Source organism: Pogona vitticeps, chromosome 4 (assembly GCF_051106095.1).
Source record: "Pogona vitticeps strain Pit_001003342236 chromosome 4, PviZW2.1, whole genome shotgun sequence".
Lineage (NCBI taxonomy): Eukaryota > Metazoa > Chordata > Lepidosauria > Squamata > Agamidae > Pogona > Pogona vitticeps.
In genome coordinates this window covers 72,739,560-72,754,080 of record NC_135786.1, presented here as the reverse complement: position 1 = coordinate 72,754,080, position 14,521 = coordinate 72,739,560, and the positions used below count along the sequence as shown (strand labels likewise).

Below are 14,521 nucleotides of genomic sequence, written 5' to 3'. Positions count from 1 at the left end.
ACCACGGAAACTGTCTTTGGACAAACGCTGGCTCTATGGCTTGGAAATGGGGATGAGCACCGTGCCCTAGAGTTGGACACAACTGGACTAAATGTCAAGGGGAACCTTTAGCTTTACCTACTGGTAAGCTTGCTGTGTGCTTTTGTCTAATTCTTCACTGAGCGCCACTCTGGCTGGCAAATGTTTGCAAAGGAGTTAATGGCTGTAGTGGCACTGAGCAGGCAGAGTGTACTTAAATAGATTTATTTATCTACAGCCTAGTTAAGAAATTAGGAAGGGAGGATGATTGTATAGATGGACTCCATATCTGCTATATATTTGCAGCTTCTGGATCCTTTGCTTTCTTTTAATGTCCAGGTGCTATTGGCTGTCCTCTGAAGAACAGCCACATTCTGGCAGCATACAGAGAATTTTAAATCAACCCAAACAATTTATATACATGCATGATGGATGAGAAACAGACCAAAATGGCTGTCCTCTATTCTCAATCACTGAGACAGGCTCAATGTGTGTGATTAAATAATGAATAAAATATCATTTCAAATGATAATGTGATACTGTAAATAATTCCATTTGTTTGTTCCACTGTTGGCCTTGAAGTTCACCTATGCCTTACGTGGTTTCTTTGACTGCTGATTAGTGCTGGGGGTATTCGTATTCATATACAAATACAAATATCCCTGCACAGGTGGAAATAATGAAGATCCGGCCCCATGAGGCCAGACTGTCCACTCACAATTTCACAGCTGCCAACGGCTCCACAGTGGTTTTCTATTGCGCTGTTCCCCACAATGAATTAGCCACTCTCCAACCTAGCAGAGAGGCTTGTCATCCCGCCTCCTGCCAGGACTGGGTAATCAACTGTAGACAACAGCACAATAGGAAGCACCACAGAGCTGGTGGCAGCAGCGAAATTGTGAGTGGACAATCATTATTTCCATCTATGTGGGGATATTTGTTGTTGTTGTTGTTTAGTCATTTAGTCGTGTCTGATTCTTCATGACCCCATGGACCAGAGCACGGCAGACCCTCCTATCTCTCACTGCCTCCCGGAGTTGGGTCAAATTCATGTTGGTAGCTTCAGTGACATTGTCCAACCATCTTGTCCTCTGTTGTCCCCTTCTCCTCTTGCCTTCACACTTTCCCAATATCGGGGTCTTTTCCAGGGAGTCTTCTCTTCTCATGAGAAGGCCAAAGTATTGGAGCCACAGCTTCAGGATCTGTCCTTCCAGTGAGCACTCAGGGTTGATTTCCTTTAGAATGGATAGGTTTGTTTTCCTTGCTCATCTTCCAGCATCATATCTTTTAGCCTTTTGTTTCTGTTCATGGGGTTTTCTTCACAAAGATACTGGAGTGGCTTGCCATTTCCTGCTCCAGATGGATTGTGTTTAGTCAGAACTCTCCACTATGACCTGTCCGTCTTGGGTGTCCCTGCACGACATAGCCCATAGCTTCCCTGAATTACTCAAGCCCCTTTGCCACGACAAGGCAGCAGTCCGTGAAGGGGTTGTGATATTAGCTGAACCCAAAGCTCCGTTCAGTCCCATTGTAATCTGAAATCATCCACATGGCTAGAAGATAAAGCCTGATCCCACCTGTTTCCTTGTTACTTTGCTTATGTAAGCAACTACCAGTCTGAAAATCATAGTGAGAGAAGTAGAGGAATCTATAGGTTCCTATTTACATGTAAGTTTCACATGAAAGCAAGAACCCTAAAAATCTGGGTTTTGTTTGCATGCAAAGGCTGCACAGATGCAGGACCCTTCTCCATATGATGTTTCCACATTACAGAACAACTTAATAGGGCCTGAGTCTTCATCTCTACAAGTAGGTCATGATTTGTATAAAACTAGAAGGGAGATCAGTTGTAGCATTAGACTGAGGCCTAGATATGTCATGTTTGTTTTCTAATGATGCACTGCAATCAGATCCAAGTTTACATGTCTGTGGAGAAGAAAGTAGTCCATTCATGAACATGAGTTAAAAATGAAGAAAGCTTAGCTCTTATTTGTGCATTTCCCAAATAGGTGTTGTAACCTTTTGCAAATCAAAATAGTGTCAGCAGTATAGATGGGGGTATTTGTATTTGTATACAAATATGAATATCCCCCTTCTTCATAGATTGCTGCCTTGTCGTGGCAAAGGGGCTTGAGTAACTCAGAGAAGCTATGGGCTATGCCATGCAATGACACCCAAGACGGACAGGACTTAGTGGAGAGTTCTGACTAAACACAATCCACCTGGAGTAGAAATTGACAAGCCACCCCAGTATCTTTGCCAAGAATATCCCATTAACAGAAACAAAAGGCTAAAACAGTGGTTCTTAACGTGGGCAATAATGCCCCCCAGGGGGCAATTTCATTTTTCAGGGGGGTGATAGAACGAAAAGGGGCGGTGTGGGGGCGCTGAAGCAGAAGGGGGGCGGTAGGGGGGCCCTGGAGCAAGCCAAACCTGTTAAGATGGCTGCAGCCTTTTTACAGTGTGCATGAATATATATTTTCCTCCAATCTTAATTTAGTTTCAGAGTTTTTGTCTTGAAAATTTTAGTTCCTGCATTGTGGTTTGTTTTTATGCCCTTTTTATATTTCTTTTTGCGTCTTAAAATTCGCTTGCAACTAAATCATTAAATGTTTTTGGGGCATTTCATTTTCTTAGAATTGAATTTTGTTTTCAGGGGTCATTGGATTTAAGTGTCATAAATAAATAAATAAATAAATAAATAAATAAATAAATAAATAAATAAATAAATAAATAAATAAATAAATAAATAAATAAAGATAGATATCATCACCGCGGGGAGGGGGGCGGTGATAACTTCCTCAATGGCTCAAGGGGGCGTTTCTTTCAAAAAGGTTAAAAACCACTGGGCTAAAAGATATGATGCTGGAAGATGGGCCCCTCAGGTCGGAAGGCATCCAACATGTTACTAAGGAAGAGTGGAGTACAAGTAGCTCCAGAGCTAATGAAGTGGTTGGGCAAAGCCGAAAGGACGCTCAGCTGCAGACATGCCTGGAAGTGAAAGGAAAGTCCAATGCTGCAAAGAAAAATACTGCATAGGAACCTGGAATGTAAGATCTATGAACCTTGGGAAGCTGAATGTGGTCAAACAGGAAATGGCAAGAATAAACTTTGACATCCTGGGCATCAGTGAACTAAAATGGACAGTAATGGGCGAATTCAATTCAGATGATTATCATATCTCCTATTGTGGGCAAGAATCCCACAGAAGGAATGGAGTAGCCCTCATAGTCAACAAAAGAATGGGAAAAGCTGTACAGGGATACAGTCTCAAAATAACAATAATTTCAATACAAATCCAAGGCAGACCTTTCGACATCACAGTCATCCAAGTTTATGCACCAACTACCAATGCTGAGGAGACTGAAATTGAACAATTTTATGAAGACTTATAAAACCTTCTAGAACTGACACCAAAAAAAGAGATGTTCTTCTTATTCTAGGGGATTGGAATGCTAAAATAGGGAGTCAAGAGATAAAAGGAACAACAGGTAAGTTTGGCCTTGGAGTTCAAAACAAAGCAGGGCAACGGCTAATAAAATTTTGTCAAGAGAACAAGCTGGTCATCACAAACACTCTTTTCCAACAACACAAGAGGCGACTCTGCACATGGACATCACCAGATGGGCAATGCTGAAATCAGATTGATTCTGTTCTCTGCAGCCAAAGATGGAGAAGCTATATCCAGTCAGTAAAAACAAGACATGGAGCTGATTGTGGCTTTGATCATCAGCTTCTTATAGCAAAACTCAAGCTTAAACTGAAGAGAGTAGGAAAAACCACGGGGCTAGTCAGGTATAATCTAAACCAAATCCCTTATGAATACACAGTGGAAGTGAAGAAGAGATTTAAGGAACTCGATTTGGTGGACAGAGTGCCTGAAGAACTATGGATGGAGGCTCGTAACATTGTACAGGAGGCAGCAACAAAAATCATCCCAAAGAAAAGGAAATGCAAGAAAGCAAAGTGGCTGTCCAACAAGCCCTTACAAATAGCAGAGAAGAGAAGGGAAACAAAATGCAAGGGAGATAGGGAAAGTTACAGAAAATTGAATGCAGACTTCCAAAGAATAGCAAGGAGAGACAAGAGGGGCTTCTTAAATGAGCAGTGCAAAGAAATAGAGAAAAATAATAGAAAAAACCCTGTCTGATTTTGAAAAGCCTTTGGATTTGAGAAATATCCAATAACACTTGTGCCTCAGAGGTGCTCCTTCTTCTCCCCAGCAGGAGGTTATCACTGCTTATCTATGTTATGCTTCTAGCCCTGTTGTCTTTGCTTGAGAATGAGAACATTCTGGTAACAGCCTCGCCTTTTTTCCTCCATCACCTCTGTGTCAGGCGAGAAGCAGCTGCCTCTGCTACTTCTCCTCAGGTGGGGAAAGAATTTTTGTTTGTGTTGCTGCATAAGTGATGATGCACATGTACACATTCACATACAACGGGTGAGGGCTCCATAGCCCATGTGGCACCTCACTTCCCACCTCAGGCAGTGGGAGTGACTCTATGCAGAAAATCTAAAAACAGATTTGGATTCAGAAAATAACCAATACATTCACAAGAACACTTTATTACTTGATGTATTACTTGAACTGTTTCTAGAGTGATTCCTGCAACTCTAGGTAGCAAATCTTAGAACCAGATCAGAAGTCAACTCCTTTTGTAAGATTCAGTAATTGCTTACCACCCGGCCCTCCTAAACCGAGGAAGCAGAATAATTCAGAAAGAGGCCATAACAATGTCTGTCCTTCTCTGCCAAAATAGTTGCCTCATTTGTCCTTTTTAAGAACAGTGTCAGCCACAGTCCCTTAATCTTAGCCAGGAAATATGGGACCCCAATCAAGGGCAGAAGAGGCTCTCTCTCGTTTACCACAGAAGTGGTGGTCAAAAAAATAAAGATGCAAAACACTTTGTTTTGGAACTCCATGCTCGCATAAAATTCTCATTTTGTAAGTGCACTTTCCCAGACAGTCGCCAAGTCAAAGATGGACCAGGATAAAAGGACGGGGGTGATGTCTGAGGGCAAAACTGAACAGCCAAAAATCTTTGAACACTATGGCAATATTTTCCTGTCGCCATCCATTCATAATAATACTAAATCAGACATTGAAGGAAAGACGCACCACAGAGATAGAGAGTCAGGATGCTTCACTCGCATTTCTGTCTCGACAGAGAAGTGATGCTGACTGACTACAGCGGCCGGATGAGGAGAGCCGTCTCTTGCTCATTTCCATTTCAGACTTGGCCTGCTTTGCGAAGGGTGTAATCGGTTCATCACCGCAGCCATGCACCACAGCTCGGTTGTTGCTGCAGCACCTCCTCTGGAGGTTTGCCCCTTTGTCTGTCTAGCTGTTTGTGACATTGGGCAGCTCCCGGCAGGCTCAGAGAGGCATCGCGAGTGGCTAGACACACACTAAGGTTAGAAGGTTGTTTTTAGCTTTCTAGCGTGTAGTCTTGGGCCTGTGATAGAAACTATTCCATGTGCTCACATTTCACACAGTGGGGAAGAGATAGAAGGAAAGGCTGCAGAGAGCTAGCCAGAGAGAGTGGTTTCTCTTTCTCGCACACATATACACATCCAACATTTCTCTGCCCTTTCTAATGTTTGAAACTGTTCAATGTGGGGGTACTTCAATTCTACCCACCTGTTGTTTTCAAAATGAATGGCATGGCATCCTTCAGCAAATCAGGCCAACGAAGTTTTCATTCTATCTGAACACAAAGCTCATAAAATACGCTTTCTACAGGGGCCCCCTAAGCTGAATTGAATGACTTTGGGAATATTTGCCCAGAAATTTTGCAAAATGGGCTGAAAAAGCTGCACTGGCCCTAGCTTGGCTGAAAGGCCTATTTGAGATAACAGTGAAGTCTGGTTCTAGCTTTATGTCCATTGTTATGGTTTCAATAAAGAATAGTAATAGTAGATAAGGCACAGAGATTCCAGCTGGCTTTGACTGATGAAATTTCCAGAATAATAGCCATTGTAGTCCGTAGGCCGGTTGTAGCAAAAACCAAAAAAGTTTTTTTTGTGGCACCTTAAAGTCTAAAAAAGTTTTATTGGGAATAAGCTTTCATGGACTGCATGCCACTTCTTCAAATGCATGGTGCATGACTACTGAAGTAGTCCATGAAAGCTGATGCCAGACAAAACTTCTCAGTTCTTTAAAGTACTACACGTTTTTGATGGGTTGTGCTACAACTAGCTTTCATGGAGCCAAGAGAAGACCTCTGAAGAGACTTTTTATGAGCTTGTCAAATTTGTGTGAGCTTGCCAATTTTTTTACACCATAGCTCTTGGGCATCACAACTTTCTCCTCATCTTATGCCAAAGTACCTTCACACAACACATCTGAAAGGGAAATCTAAGAGATGCAAAAAGAAAGTAAGGTGTACTTTAATCCCATGTAATCAATAGGTCACTTGATAGCTTTATTTATCCTTTGTTCCTTAAGAGAAACAAAGCCACAGGATCAAATAACTCATGTCACATCACAAAGAAGCACCTAAAGAAACATTTCAGCTGCTAAAGAAATCTCTTATTTTTTTTCTCTCTACTACAAGACAGGGTTAAAGAACAACAATAACACTCCTTCATTTTCTGGTTGACGTTGAGGTGAAGATGAGGTTTTAATCAGTATTAGGGTTATGCAGAGCATGGATAATATAGTAGTAGTAAAAGGTAGCCCTCAGGTTCACCCATATTAACATACAGCACAATAATCTGTTCAAAATGCAAGGTTTGAAGGTGTGAGGGAAGTTGTTTGAGGTCCAAGCAGTTACAGTGGTGCCTCGCTTGACGATGTTGATTCGTTCCAGCGAAATTGCTATAGAGCGAAAACGTCATCAAGCGAAATCAAAAAGCCCATTGAAATGCATTGAAAACCATTCAGTGCATTCCAATGGGCTGAATACCTGTTTGTCCAGCGAAGATCCTCCATACGACGGCCATTTTCGGGTGCCTGTTAAGTGAAAAATGCCTCCTAAAAACAGCAGGGAGCCATTTTGAGCAGCTGGTGGCCATTTTTAAAACCCGACCATCAGCTGTTTTGATCGTCGCAAAGTGAAAAAAACCCATTAAAACATCATTTTGCGATCGCAATTGCAATTGCAAAAACATTGTTGTGAAGTGGATTTGTCGTTATACGGGGTAATCGTTAAGCGGGGCACGACTGTTCCCAAATATGCTATCATAATATCTTAATTCAGACAATAGCTAAATTCAGAATTTCTAATCTTGTTTGTGTAGCTCCCTAAGTGATGTGAGTTCTTTAGTCACATTTTCCCTCCCTGCCTATCCCCCTGCTTTTTTGCTTGCCACCCTCCTATATCCTGTCCTAACCCTCTTTGTAGAGTTTCTGTTGGAACCCTACCTAACAATGAACTCTCCTCTAGACTGAACTTCCCATGTAACATTAGCTTCTCCATTCGGCCTTCTCAACTCTGAAGATCTTCTGAAGAGATGCATCTCAAAGTACGTTACAAAGTACAGTTTTGCTTGGGACTCATAGCTTCATCCCTCATTGGGCATTGAAAGAGCCATTTTAATTTCTTATCTGTGGAAATTAAATTTCATTGAACCTCTCTGAACTCTTGTTGTACACAAGGACTCTTTAGTGCAGCATAAAACAAGAAGCCACATAGTTGATTGTGTTGTGCCTGAATTTATAAAATTTACTTTCTGCTGCCTAGTGTTCATGCTTGGCCCAGTCTCCATTTGAATTAAAGAGGAAAACAATTTTTTTTCAGTCCTGGGTCCAAGCAACCCAAAGGCAGCACCCCCATCCCCTGGCCCAGAACACCCATAATATTAAATGACCCATGGAGCACCACATTTCCACTGAGGAAACTAAATCAAATTTCTACACAAGAGGGCACAAGGATCACTCTCAGTAAAAACAACAGACCATTTTGTAAGGGGGGAAAATGGTGTAGGAGTTATGGGAAAGGGTGTGGCCTCTATGGTCCACCAATGGGTATATGTGCCCCCTAGATGCCTGAAGATTGCTCACCCTTTCCCTGGCTGAACCTAAAAGATACAAGAAGAGGCCTGCTAGAGTAGACCAAAGGCCTATTTTGTCCAGCATTCTTGTGACTGACCAGATGTCAATGGGAAGCAGGAAAGGATGTGCATCCTCCTCCTCCCAGCGACTTATACACAGAGGCATATTACTGGAGAGAATATGCATCCATCATTGCTTGATGCCTTCGATAGACCTATCCTCCATGAATACATCCACATTCTTTTAAAATTCTTCCAAGCTAGCAAACTACTTCTTGTGGCGAATTCCACATTTAAACTCCCCCCCCAGGTTGTTTAGTCATGTCTGACTCTTTGTGATCCCATGGACCAGAGTATGCCAGGCCCTCCGGTCTTCCACTGTGCCCCAAAGTGGCCTACTATTTAGCCGCTCAGAGTGGTCGATTTGATCAGATGAGCGGGATATAAATAAATAAATAAATAAATAAATAAATAAATAAATAAATAAATAAATAAATAAATAAATAAATAAATAAATAAATAAATAAATAAATAGATAGATAAATAGATAAATAGATAAATAGATAAATAGATAAATAAATAAATACACTGCAAAATAAGCCTACAAGGACTAAGCCACGCTGGGGAGACCCATGACTAGGACTCAGGCATCTGTACTTGGCCCTAACATTGTCCCAAGGTCCTCTTGTCATATGCAGGGATGGAGGAAAGAATTTCCCCACTAAAGATACTATCTTTCCATTAGCAGCACCTGAACAATTGGTAATATTGTGCAGCAAACAGTAATAGCTAATGACTCCCATTCTTGGGGTGCTGTGAATCCACTCTGGGTTTTAGTCTTCACTTTATAAGAGCTATCCAAGTTACTGAGCCCTATGCCCTGAATAGGTTCAACACCTTTGATAATTTCTGTAAAGTGCAAACTAAAACTGAACTGGAATTGCTGGGCACAATTGGCAACAAGTCCTCTCTGCTGGTATTAAAGAGAAAAACAGAGGAGGTATCATATGTCAGTATGGGTGCCAGTAATTTTCTTGTTTCCTCTCCAATCTCATTGGTGTGTCTGTTGAAACAAATTGGCTTCTCTCATGCACATCTGGCTTGAGGGAGGCAAAGAACAGTTTGGTCTGTAGGTTGTGTTCTTTCTAGCATAATTCTTTACATGCAACTGAAAGTGTCCTGCTTTGCTTCTAAAGGCATCACTTGACACATGGTAACAAACAGGCTTTTATTTTTCTCACTATGCCATGTCTGGCTAATTAAGGTCTTGGGGGTGTGTGTGTGTATCGCACTCCAAGCGTTTTTGGTGAAGTATACAATGGGTCTATTTCTTGTTTGCACAAAGCTCACAGCGACTGAAGAATAGGAATGGTCTTTTCATGTTTAACCAAAAGTCCCAAAACATGAATGAGATTCTCTTTTATGCAATTTGTGTTTTTCCAGCAATTGCCAGAGACAGTCTCTAAAACATGAATGATTGGTGTTTAACAAAGGAAGTACACAGTAGTTTTGTGTTACTTATTTTTTCAGTGTCCTTTCTTTTGCCCCTTGGCTGTCAAATCATCTGAGAATTTTTTCATCCAATAGTATAGGTTGTCAGCAGCCAATCATAACATCCAGGGAAAGCAGGAATTTTGAATCTGTAAAAGGCCATGGTAAACATGAGGAATGTTCTTTGCTTCAGTAATTCTATGTGAGATTACTGTGTGCTGAGCTCACAGTGCCCTCCATCTCAGACTACCAGCTGCAGCTTTGTCTCCATCTTTATTTTCTCTTGGTTTTTTGGGTAGATTTTCTTCAATTTATTTGGATTATTCTTATTACTGCTGCCAGGCAACTTGCCTGTGCTAGTGTACCTCCTTTAGATTACTTTCTGGTTCCTCCCAGACATAGGTCTAGTGATGATTTTTCGTTCTTGTGTACTGCTGCTTGCTTTTAGAGTAGCTTGGCTCTCTGTTGCCTTACGTCTACACTTTTTGATAAGTTTTAAAGGACTGTTTAAGGTTTTTGGAGTGCTGGAAAATGTGAATGGAAAAACCCAAAGAGGTTCCTCTTTTTTGCAAAATGAAAGGACAAGTTTATAAAAAACTGCAGATAGCCCCTCCCAAAGAAAGACATCCAACATGAAAAAAATATATGAAAAAAATGCTGAAGAATACAAAAGAATCTCCAGAGCACAATTGGAGGTCTTACACACAGTTCATATCCTGAAATATTCTGGTGTGACACTCATTTCTGGAATTGTTGCCATGTGGTAAATTGGGTGGGTGAGTTTTACCAGGCTTGGTGATTATTTCCAAAAACTGGGTTAAGGAATCATAGCCTGTAAAGCAGTGATGGCTCTACATTTTCCAGGATTCTTCTTGACATGGAGAGCTTACACATGAACAGAAACCTCTTCTCTACAGACTCTTCAACATTTGCGTGCGCAAGTGACAGGGAGAGACAGGGCCAGTCTCCTCCCTCTGTCCACATTGATGCTACTGGGAAAGACAATGACTGAATAAAGTTTGAGTATTTAGTTAAAGTGAATTCATAAAACTACATTTTAACAATAAAATAGACTGCAACTACAATATAAATAAAAACAATGAAATATATTAAACAGATCAATACAAGGAAATAAACATCCAGTCGGAATATACCCTATCGTTAGCCCCACTCAGTCTTCACCTACTGGATTGACATCAACAAACTCAGTGAGCAATGACTTGCCCCTCCCTTCTCTTTTTGCACAAGCAGTGATGTGTCCAAAGAGGGAAAAATCCTCCTTCTTCACAGGCTCTACACAGAAGCAAGAACCCAGGGAAATCATTTTCTCCCCCAACTGCCATTTGCACCTTGAGCTACAACAGTGAACACACCAGGTGGGTATGGGATGTCATGTGGCAGGCCTTTGAATTTATCTCAATTGCTTTTCTACCACTTACACATGGAAGCATTCATTATGTGGCAATGGATATAAGATGAAATTGTTTGGTGAGCTTTCATTTTTTGCTAATTTCTTTTTATATTCTTACCATTTATGTGAAGTGTTTAATTATTTGATTGTTATGTCTTTTATATGTCTAATCATTGTTTTGTATTTTGGTGTAAGCTGTTCTGGGTGTCTTTGGGCAAAAGAATGGCGTATAAATGGAAAACACCATCCACATCACCATTACATGAATGTAATGGTGATCATGTGGATCTGAACCAATTCCTCTGGTGCTTCAGCTGAAATGCGACCTTGGATACAAAAGGGAAGTTGGAATAGAAATGGAGTTAGAGATCTTGGAATGAAATTTAGTGACCAGGACATCTTGCTGTTTGTTTTGATTACGAAAACTGAGGAAAGTGTCAAGCGCACAACCACACACAAGGGAGAAGCACCCATCAAACACAGGTAACGGAAGAAGGTGCACAAAAATATTCAGTATTTATTAATCCCAATTAGAGATGGGCACAAACCGCTTGGTCACTAGTTTGGCATGGTTTATTTCCCAGCCAAACAGCTGATCTGCAGTTCTGTGCCCCACTCCCTCCCCTGAATGCCCAATCATTAGCAGTGTCGCGCCCTGCGTCCTCCAGGTTCACTAGTGGCTGTCCATGGGAGGGGGCAGAGCGACAAACCACGGATCAGCTATTTGGTCAGGAAATGAACTGTGCTGAACCAGCATTCCGTGCCCATCTCTAATCCTAACCTGCTTCAAATTAGCAACCCATGCACTACCACTTTGGGACCTTGGCTTCTAGCAGTGAGGTCCAAAGTGAATATGGCCTCGGCTCTGGGTGTGACATCTTCAGTGCAATTTGCAGTTGTATCCATGTTTCTTAAAAAGCAGACAGTGGCCACAGGCCTGACTGAGGTTAGACCCCTGGTTTGGGAACGGGAGGTACTGGACACTCTTTCAGTTCTCATCTGGATCGAGACCACTTAATATTTGCGTATGAACTCCCATTCGGAGAAACTGCTAGTTTATCCCTGAGACCCAGCTATGCTGAAGTGCACCCGAAGGCACAAGTTATAACATATTGGTTTCAGTAAACACCTCTCTGGAGAGCTTTGTTACTTCTTCTTCTTCCTCTCAATACGAAGTGTATGCTAAAGTTAGTGATTTTAGCATCTCCGCTAACACACCTGTCCACCAGTGCTTTGGAAACAACGTGTGTGCAGAATTTGCCTCAGTGTGATGAATGGATTTCACTCCCTTTTTGCGTTTTCCGCAGGCACAGCCAAGACGTCTTTCTTCCCTCTCCCCCTTTCTCTCCCCCCCCCATCTTCCCAAAATGAAAAGATAACATACCTAATGAACAGGGTGAGTCTAACCTCCAGGTGATAACATGCTTCTTTTGCTGCTCCTGCTGAGACACAAATAGCCTGCTGATGAGATGGAGGACTGCAGGGATGATTAAGAAGGTTCAGATGCAGAAATGCAACTGCCTGGTGGAAGCTTGGGGGCTGTAGGCAATGAAATGCTGTATTAGGCTCTCCTATTACAAAGAATATGGTAGTGATGTATAAGGTATGAACGATGTGGCCTGCAGAGTACCAGAAGCACTGCCGTTGCTTCTGCTGCTGCTTCTGCTGCTTCTGCTGCTGCTGCGAAGGAGATGCCCTGACTGAACTGAAACTGCTGAGGATTTTCTCACTAGGATACCCATTTCCAAGAGCTTCTCTCTGAGGATCTACTGATTATGCCCATTGATGGGCTGACTGGTGCACCTGCAGACACACACACACACACAGAGGGGGTTACCTCCAGAAGAAAATAAAAGAACTGACCATATTGTTTTAGGAACAAAAGAAGGGGGGACATCTTTCCCTCTGCAACAAGAGGATGAGTAAGAGGCTGATGAAGAAACAACCTTGTTTGAAGGTAGGAGAAGACATTTCTTCTGATTGCCTGAAAGATAACATAAGTAAGGGGCTGGAAGAGGGGAGTGATTCTTGATCTGTTGCAGTTGGTTCTAATGTGCACACACCTTCTTTTGCAGTTAACATTATATGTCTGTTCTTGGCATGTCCTTTTCCCTTTAGGATGATGATATGCAGATTTTGGAAAGGATCTGGGTTCATCCTAGGAAGGGATGAAGGGAAAAATGAAAACCCCTCTGAACTGGAAGGGTTTGCAATATGCACCATTTCATCCTGTATTGGTGCCATTGACAATCCAGTCAGCATCCCTGTTAACTTTTCAGTCTTTTGCATTGGTGGGGATGGAAGGATGCAATGGAATTACAGAGGCAGTCTTGAAATCTGAGCTGAAGTTTTTTGCTTTTTTTCCCTCCCTGCGCTATCAAAACCCAGCTGCTGTCTGCCTAGCTGTATGTGATGGGTGTAAGTTATATGCAAAGGCAGGGATCCCAGGGAAAGGACTGGAATCTGATGGCAGGCATTTATCTCCTGCATTTGCCACAAGGGTTAACAAACCAAGGACAGGTACATTTTATCATGCAAATGCGAATCTGCTGGGGGTCTGGTAGGATCTTTTCCCCATGCAAGCTTGGAGTCATTTGAATGTCTGTGTGGCAGACCCAAAGCGGTGTATTTAAAATTCCTGTCGCTCTTCTGAAAATGAGACAGGTAAAGGCACAGAGTTTTAACCATCCTGGTTTTAGATTTCTGGGCTCAGACTCCACACACACACACACACACACACACACACACACCCGTGTTTCACTCCATCATGTTTGGTTCCATGTGTGGGTGCTAGTGGGTGTTTCGGATCAGTTGTAGCTTTTGTACCTGAATAAATATTTTGCTGCCCTTCACACCGCTTCCCTAGGTCTCTCTGAATAGCAGATGATTAATCAATTAGGCTATTGGCCAATTAGTCATAAGCTTGTAAGAAAATAATTAGACAGGACTATGTGGCGATTTGACTAGCAATGTGTATGCTGTGCGCACCTAGATATTAAAGCTCTTCCTTAGAACATAATAGTGTGTTCTGTGGATATTCTAACAAACATCAAAGTGCAGCAACTACAGATATACTTCAAGGCTTACTGATCTTCAATGGCAGCACGGAGATACATTTGCCTGGTACTTTTTAAAGCCAACAGGAGGCAAAGGAAACCCAAACCAGCTTCCTTGTCTGTCACTAAATATCTTTATCTTATCTATACAGTATTCTCTTTGTAATTCTTCTGTGTTGTTTGTTTATTTGGTACGTAGGAATGTGTAATATATGTGATATTTAAAATACTGCAGCAGCAGAGGAAGCTCTCAGTTTTATGCCTGCTGAGAACAGTCAGTCATTTTTACCAATCTTCTTAAAGGCATTATTAAATGAGAATACACAGAAGGGTGGTTTCTAAGTTGTGTTTCAGAGCAAAATTTCTGTTTATTACTTCACTGGTTCTGGCACTGCAGTATTAACAATACAGCCATATTAAAAAAAAAGATTCTGGGAGCAAATAACTGTCTGATGTTTCATCTTCAATCAACTTAAGTAATTCTCTAGGAAATAATAACATTGGATTTAAATCTAGGCTGGACTGTGTTTTGTTGCTGTAGTTTTTGAAA

General features: G+C 41.7%; 1 protein-coding gene across 5 annotated transcripts in view; it reads left to right on the top strand.

Annotated features, from left to right (window-relative positions):
* Positions 1 to 2,977: 2,977 nt before the first annotated feature.
* DAB1 (DAB adaptor protein 1) overlaps positions 2,978 to 14,521 on the top strand; it is a 790,680-nt gene continuing 779,136 nt past the window's right edge. For all 5 annotated transcript variants that reach the window (XM_078392919.1, XM_078392917.1, XM_020789863.3 and 2 more), the window contains exon 1: positions 2,978 to 12,872. The gene's annotated coding sequence lies outside the window, so the exon portion shown is untranslated. The remainder of the gene's footprint in view (positions 12,873 to 14,521) is intronic.